Below are 8630 nucleotides of genomic sequence, written 5' to 3'. Positions count from 1 at the left end.
TTGTGAGACACCACGTGAGGGCTAGGAATCAAACCCAGATCCTCTAGGAGGACAGTGAATGCTCTTCACTGCTAAGCCCCTGCCTCTGCACTAAGGTTCTTATCTTACTCTTAAAGAGATTCTGGCCACTGTTTCCACCCAGTGTCTTCATCAAGGACTTTTTCTACCCTGTTCACTCCAAGACAACCTGTGTTGATAAAATACTAGATAAAACCAATTTAAGGGAGTTAAGACTTATTTTAGACTCCAGGTTTAGAGATCTAAGCCCATCACAGTGGAGTGCTGTGGAAGAACAGAGAAGCTCAGATCGTGGTTGCCAGGAAGCAGAGCAGAGACGGGAGGGACCGTGAATAACCTTCAAGGGCATGACTCCAGTGACCTGTTTCCTCTATCTAGGCTCCACCTTCCAAAGGTTCCAGAACATTCCAAATAGTACCATCTTCTGTGGACAAGGTATCCAATGCTTAAGCCTGTGAGGAAATTTCACATTCATAACACACCATCTCTCTGTGAGCCTCCAAGGGCTCACTGCTGGTTCGTGAGGTGAAATGCATTTATTCCCTTCCAAAGAGTCTTAGAAGCCAAAAAGTCTTACTAGATACACTGGTTACAACTGTGGAATAATCCTTTTGTACACTGTGAAGATTTGTCACTGTGACCCATTTAATAAAGAAGCTGACTGGCCAAGAGCTGAACAGGATAAAGTTAGGTGGGAAAGTCAAATTGTGTCTGCTGGGAAGCAGGGTGGAGTCTGGAGTCGCCAGCCAGATGCAGAGGGAGCAGGAGAGGAATGTGTCCTGCGAATTAAGGTCCTGCCATGTGGCAGAAAGAATACAGGTCAACTTGAAATGTAAAAGCTAGCTGGGCAATGGTGGTGCATACCTTTAATCCCAGCACTTGGGAGGCAGAAGCAAGTGAATCTCTGTGAGTTAGGGGCCAGCCTGGTCTACAAAGCAAGTTTCAAGATAGCTAGGACTGTTACATAGAACTGTCTTGAAAAATCAAAAAAAAAAAAAGCCAGGTGATGGTGGCACACACCTTTAATCCCAGCACTCGGGAGGCAGAGGAGGGCGGATCTCTGTAAATTCGAGGCCAGCCTGGTCTATAAGAGCTAGTTCAAGAACAGGCTCCAGCCAGAGAAAGCCAGAGCGGGTTTACAAGAATCGCAGTGGCGATCGGAGTCTTACTAAAGCGCAATCATGTCTATTATATCCTATAACGGAGGGGCCGTCATGGCCATGAAGGGAAAGAACTGTGTGGCCATCGCCGCGGACAGGCGTTTCGGGATCCAGGCCCAGATGGTGACCACAGACTTCCAGAAGATCTTTCCCATGGGTGACAGGCTGTACATAGGCTTGGCCGGGCTGGCCACCAACGTCCAGACAGTTGCTCAGCGCCTCAAGTTCCGGCTGAACCTGTATGAGCTGAAGGAAGGTCGGCAGATCAAGCCCTACACCCTCATGAGCATGGTGGCCAACCTCTTGTATGAGAAACGGTTTGGTTCCTACTGCACAGAGCCTGTCATTGTTGTGTTGGACCCGAAGACCTTTAAGCCCTTCATTTGCTCTCTAGACCTCATTGGCCAGTGGTACCTGCTCCGAACAGATGTATGGGATGTGCAAGTCTCTCTGGGAGCCCAACATGGATCCAGAACACCTGTTTGAGACCATTTCCCAAGCCATGCTGAATGCCGTGGACCGGGATGCTGTCTCGGGCATGGGCGTCATTGTCCACATCATCAAAAAGGACAAGATCACCACCAGGACACTGAAGGCCCGGATGGACTAACCCTGCGCCCTGTTCCTGGTTTCCTTTTGTTATTTTTCTTTTTAATAAAATTGCTTTTCTTTCAAAAAAAAAAAAAAAAAAGAACAGGCTCCAAAAGCTACAGAGAAACCCTGTCTCGAAAAAAAAAAAGAAAGAAAGAAAGAAAAGAAAAGAAGGTAAGCACTAGTTAGTAATAAGCCTGAGCTATTGGCCGAGCATTTACAATTAATGTAAGCCTCTGTGTGGTAATCTGGGATGGGAAAACTCCACCTTCAAGTTACTTTTCTATTGTTTTGATAAACCATTGTGACCAAAGCAACTTATAAAAAGAAAGTCTCTGAGCCGGGTGGTGGTGGCACACGCCTTTAATCCCAGCACTCGGGCGGCAGAGGCAGGTGGATCTCTGTGAGTTCGAGGCCAGCCTGGTCTACTAGTTCCAGGACAGGAACCAAAAGCTACGGAGAAACCCTGTCTCGAAAATCAAAAAAAAAAAAAAAAAGAAAAAAGAAAAAAAGAAAGAAAGTCTCTGTGTTTACAGTTCCAGAGGGTTAGAGGCAGATGACAGAGGGAAGGACTGGAGGCAGGCACAGCTGAGAGCTCAGCCCTCAGGACATCATCAGGAAAGAGAGTACACTGAGAATGGAGGGAGGCTTTGGAAGCCTTAAAGCCTGCTCCTGTGACACACTTTCTCCAAGGCCACACCTCCTAATCCTTCCCAAACAGTTCTATTATCTGGGGGAATCAGGATTCAAACATAAAATCCGTGGTGGGGCCATTCTCATGCAAACCACCATAACATAGTTTCAATATTTGGGACCAAAGTCTTCTGAGACTCAAGGAAAACTCTTAGCTATGAACCCCTACAAAATTAAAAAAAAAAAAGTCATATCCATCCAAGATACAGTGGCACAGAATAAACATGTCAGCCAGTAAAGAAAGAAGTACAACACCAAAGGAGGATCAATCTAGCTTAGCAGGACAAATATTAAACTCTATAGATCCATGTCTGGCATGTGGGGTACATAGTATTGTGATGTGGGCTCCAATGGACTTGGCAGTCCTATGCATGATCAGTTTTAATTCACATGACCTCTCTCTCTTGGGCTGATCCTACTGGTCCCACAGCTTACCTCTACAGATATATAGGTATTTCTTCTGACTTCTCTGCCTTTCTTGGGTCTCTATGGAACTCAGGCTTCACCTTCATGGCTTTATGCATTGTTCCCACAGGGACTACAACCAGGGATCTTGACTCCACCACACATTTCCTGACCTCTTGGGAATTTTTTGAAGTTTATGTGGCAGCTTCTGTGATCCTGTATCTGTTGAATTAAATACCTACAAAACCGAGGTCTTCCATTAGCTTGAGCAGAAAATTTTGAACCATAACTACCACAGCCTTTGATTCCCAGGCATATGAACACAGTGAGAAAACCTTGGGAAACAGCTTTGTGGGTAGCCTTGTGTGATCAGAGAACCCCAAGGCCCTCTCGGCTCAAGGGAAATTCTTCAAATGAGTTTGCAGGAGCTTTTACGCCCTTGAGCCTGTGCTGAGTGAGGTCTGAGTGATTCCTAGGATACCCTCATCCTCTATTGTCTTTTGTTTACTGATGTTAATCTCTTCAGAAATTAGGTCTTGTATAGTCTTAACTTTATGAAGCCTTTCTAAGTAAACTGCGGTTTCTTGGTTGTTTGTTTTTAACTTTGTGCTCTGCATTTTGCTCCAAAAACCCACTGTAAACTTAGCTGAAAGCAGCTAGCTTTGCCATAGCCTGAGTGCTGGACTGCTGTGAAATTTCAACGGATTGATTAGCCTTTAAACACAAAGTCTCAGGACATGGCATGAGTAGCCTCTTGTCCAGTTTCCAGGAGAGTCTGACGCCTCATGAATGCTATCTTTTTGTCCATAACTACTCCCATCACTCTATTCTGAGCACCCATCAGAATGTCCCAGCAAGCTCTGCTTACAGTATCCCTAAACTTCTCTGATTCTTCCTGAAAACCAGTTCTACAAGCCTGGGAACCATGTGGTAATGTAGCAACAACTCCACTTCACTGCCACCAATTTCTACATTGCTGAGACTTTTTATTGCTGCAAAATTTGACTGGATGAAAAAACTTAGCAGAAGACATTTTTCTCTTTCCTTCCTTCCTTCCTTCCTTCCTCCTCCCTCCCTCTTTCTTTCTTTCTTTCTTTCTCCCTTCCTTCCTTCCTTCCTTCCTTTCTTGCTCTTTTGGTTTTTTGAGACAGGATTTCTTTGTGTAGCCTAGGCCCTTCTGGATCTTGTCCTGTAGACCAGGCTGGTCTCAAACTCACAGAGAATCCACCTGCCTCTGCCTCCTGCATGATAGGATTAAAGGTGTGCACTACCACTGCCCAGAGACGTTTGCATTTGGATTCTTGGCTTCAGTGCACAGTGGGGAAGATGTGGTGGAGCAAAGCAGCTTATATTTTAGAAGCCAAGAAACAACAGAAAAAATGAGGAGGTCCAACTTCTAAAGTTTCCATAACCTTCCCAAACAGTACCAATAGCCGGAGACCAAGCATTAAACACGTGAGCCTATAGAGAAATCTGTTCACAACAGGAGAGATTGAGAGACTGGCCAAGTCCACCCCCAAGACTGTCTACTTCTGATGCTTCTACCTTATATCTAGCTGAGGGCTAGATGTCCTAAGGTGGAGAACCCCATCCAAGTCACCGCACATGGGATATTTGGCTAGACACCCCAAACCCAACTTTTTGCCTGCTCTGAGCACTACTCAAGGTCTCCCTTGTGTTGTAGGAACTGAGTTTGTCTTCAGTGTTAGGAACATCTATTAGGGTTTGGTTATAAGTGGTGTAGGGTTGGGGATAGAAATGTAGTAGGCTCAGGGATCTCTCTTGAAAAATAAAAAGGGAATGGATGGGATGGGATAAAGGTAGATTAGTGTGAGCTTACACTAATAATATAGTGAGTAATAGTGAAATTACTTGTGAGCTATTATTTATATATAATTTTTATTGGTATAGATTCTTGTATATTGATACAAGTTCAAATTATATTTGTTATATTGAATATGTTCCTATTTCTGTTTACAATGTTTGTACTCCTACCTTAAGATATTTTGTATATTGATACAATTTTAGGATATATTTATCATATTGCACTATACATTTTTACCTCTGATCAAGATACTTATATATGTCTACATTTTGAGGTCATTGTCCTCATTTGCTGCACATTTGTTTAAAGATTGTTTAATTTTTTTAATATGAAGCCTTATTCTTTAAGCTACATAGATATTAGGAATTACAGGTCAACAATCATCCATGTTTGTCATACTTATAGTTAGACTAATCAGGTTCTTTAGATGCATAGAGATTGTATTCCTCATAGATAGGTAATCTTCAAAGACTTTAAAGAGCTGTAGAAGATGATATTTAAATAACTTAGGTTCTGTTGACGTGAGACACAATTGCTCCTGGCTGCACTGATCTAGTCCTAAGAGAATGTTGGGCACCGAAGACACTCCACTTGGAGCTTGTTTTCTTCTTGGCAAAACTGGTCTTTGGGCAAAGAACTGCCCCTCCCTCGACTACTGACAAAATGCAATGTTCAGACTGGACAAGCAAGATACAAGCAAAAAGACTACCAAAGCTTGCCAAGACAGGGTAAGATGGTTTTTCAAAGTTTCCTGCCTTTGATAATGGTCTGTCAGTTACTCTAGGCTTTAGCCAAAATTGGTTGCCCCAACATTGCAAATGAGACTTTGGGTGACTATCCAGGCAGTGAGATATCTGTGTCTAGAGTTTTGGAAGTTGCTTACATTGTACTTCCTATTTACTCAGGTAATATTATTTCCCTTCTCAGGTCTTTGATGGGGTTGAAGGCTAGATAGTCATAGTTACTTTCTTCTCATGACTTAACCAAGCCATTTTTAATATAAGACTTAGACTCCTTAGGATAGGATAACAATCGAAACATTTAACAAATGTTTCTTGTTTGATGTTGTTCATGCTGATTGTAATTTTAATTTTTATGTATTTTTTTGCCTCTTCTTTTCCCTGGATGATACTTGATAGTTTTGTATTGGGTTTGGAACTCTCTTATTTAGACAAAAGGGGGAGGTGCTGTGGGAACTCCTTCAGCCAATAGCCTTTAAGATACCTGCCCACCTTGGGCATGGTCTCATATACTACAAGTCCAGATGAAAAGCATGCATGACTCTCTTCTCTGCTGGATTTGATTCCAGTCCCTAGCACACACAGAGGACTGTGGATCACTACCCTTATTGTGAGTTTATCTCCAAATAAATAAACCTTTGTTATACTCCATTCGGGCTATTGTGGAACTCTTTGGTACAACAACACCCTTGGATCTCCCTTATGCACAAGCCATTTCTTGTGATCTCACAAGAGGTTTTCAGCTGTGAGCCTCAGCATCCTCCACCCTGAGGCCTCTCCCAAAATCCAGGAAGCCCTGTGCTCCTTGACACTGTACTGGGTTGGGTGTCTCAATAACTGGATCTATGGGGTGTTTCTATATTGGGAGATATCAGGATATCAGGGAGCAGACGTATCTCAGATTGTGTTGTAATAAGAGCGTCGGGCTGCTTCCCGCCACCCAGCTAGCTTTACCGGAAATAATTACACGGAAACTGTATTCTTTTAAATACTGCTTAGCCCATTAGTTCTAGCCTCTTATTGGCTAGCTCTTACATATTGATCTAACCCATTTCTAATATTCTGTGTAGCTCCACAAGCTGGCTGCTTACCAGGGAGATTCTTAACCTGCCTCTGCCTCGGAGAGGAGAATCACGGCGACTGACTGACTCGGCTTCTTTCTCCCAACATTCTGCTCTGTTTACTCCGCCTACCTAATTTTCTGTCCTATTAAAGGGCCAAGGCAGTTTCTTTATTTAACCAATGAAATCAACACAAAACAGAAGACTCCCACATCAAGATTGCCCCATATGATAGCCTAGGCTGAGGGAAACTTGGCAGTGAGGCCCCTCATGATAACATGAGAAATGGTGAAAATCCAGCCAGGAGCCCAAAGGAATCACTATGTCGTGAACAGAGGTGGAGATTCTATAGTCAGATTGCTATTATTATATATTATATATATATTGCTATTATTATAATGTCCTAGGGAAAGCAATTGAGTAGAGCCTGTGAGGGAGATGTCACTAGGACAGTCATAGAATTTCACTGAGTTGCTTAGTTAGGGTGAGTAGGGGTCAGAGAGGGGCAGAGAGTAAATTTCTCAACTACAAAAAGCTTTGAGACACATGCACAGGTGAAGAAGCCTTGCGTATGGCTGCAGTTTGCAATTCCAACATGTGGGTGGGTTTTTTCTGTCCTACCAGTCAGCTTTGTTCCACCAGGCAGCTCCCCAAATAACCACGCAGAGACTTAATATTAATTATAACTGCTTGACTGATAGCTTAGGCTTATTACTGACTAGCTCTTTCCACTTAAATTAATGCATGTTTCTTACCTATGCTCTACCACGTGGCAGTACCTTTTTCAGCATGGCATATTCATCTTGCTTCTCTCCACGTCTCACTAGCAACTCTGCCTTCTTCTACCCCAAGCTCTCTTTATGTCTTCAAACCCTGCCTAACCTTTTCCTGCCCAGCTATTGGCCAGGCAACTCTTTATTAGCCAATGAGAGTAATACATATTCACAGTGTACAAAAAGATTGTTCCACAGCACCAACACATGGTGCCACCTTCTTGGCCAGTGGGGTCAAAGCGTCCCTGGAAAGTGTGGCTAGAGTCCTCCATAGATATCATCTTAGCATTGAACATCTGGGGCCCACCAGGGCCAGGCACAGGAGCCTGCTCTGAACAGGCAGACAGGGCTCTGGATGTAGCTGTGAGGACTCATTCTCCCTCAAAGGTAGGAATGGGCCATGCCAACATTCCAAAGAGGTCCATACCTGAGCTCCCTCATCTAAATCCTCTTTTGTGGTTTGACTCTTTGGGGTTTCTAGACCACATTAGAGGAGGTCCCTGACTAAGGTGAGGACAAGAAAGGAAGCTGCCTCCAACGAGGACCTAATGGGCTGTCAGTTGCCCCCCCTGACCCATTTACTGAATCTTGGATCAGAGTATTTGCAGGGTGAAGGAGTCAGGGAAGCACCTGGTCGCAATGACAGAAGTGACTTCAATGTGTTCAAGATGGAAATTTATTGAGTTTGCTATCCAAGGACACCATCGGCTGGGCGGCTTATAAAGAACAGGTCGTTATGGGTTCATGGTTCTGGAGACAAGGAAGTCCCCAGCTGAGGCTGGTGACCGTGTGGATCTTCCTGGTACATTTCCCCACAGGAATATGCCATAGATTCAGAGACTGTGAGAGAGCATGATCAAAGCTTTATGTATTCATCTAATTAGCATTGATCTGTGGGTGAAGGTGCAGCCTTCATGGCCCAATCAGCTTTCAGAAATCCTACCCTTAGCATTTTTGCATGAGGAATGTATTCACAACACTTGCTTTGGGGACCTGTTTAAGCCATTGAACTGCAATACCAAAAAGGGAGCAGATCTCAGCGAAAGCCAGGCCCTCTGAAAATGTGTGGCTTTCTCCACTCAGGAATCCCATTTACCCTGGTTCACTCCATTCTGAGACAGCCTCTCTCTATCCCATCCCAAAGGTGATGGCTACGTCCCTGGCATCCCCAAACTATCCCCCATATAGACGCACCAAGAGAATCTGTTCTTCTCTGCCAGTTTCCTCTATGCCAGAGAAAACAGGTTGTCAAGTCCTCAGCGTGGACCGCATATAACCTCTGAACCAATCCTAGAGGCAGGTGACTCACGCAAGCTATATATCAGACCCAGGACATCACTCTCCCGAAGGGCTGCCAGGGATGC

The 8630-nt window shown here is 44.1% G+C and overlaps 1 pseudogene; it reads left to right on the top strand.

The window, feature by feature from the left end:
• Positions 1–1163: 1163 nt before the first annotated feature.
• Positions 1164–1788, top strand: LOC121457159 (annotated as a pseudogene).
• The last annotated feature ends 6842 nt before the right edge of the window (positions 1789–8630 follow it).

This window comes from Microtus oregoni, unplaced genomic scaffold, assembly GCF_018167655.1.
Source record: "Microtus oregoni isolate MIOR12 unplaced genomic scaffold, Mior012 000015F_ref0000493, whole genome shotgun sequence".
Lineage (NCBI taxonomy): Eukaryota > Metazoa > Chordata > Mammalia > Rodentia > Cricetidae > Microtus > Microtus oregoni.
This window is presented reverse-complemented; position numbering and strand designations above follow the sequence as displayed.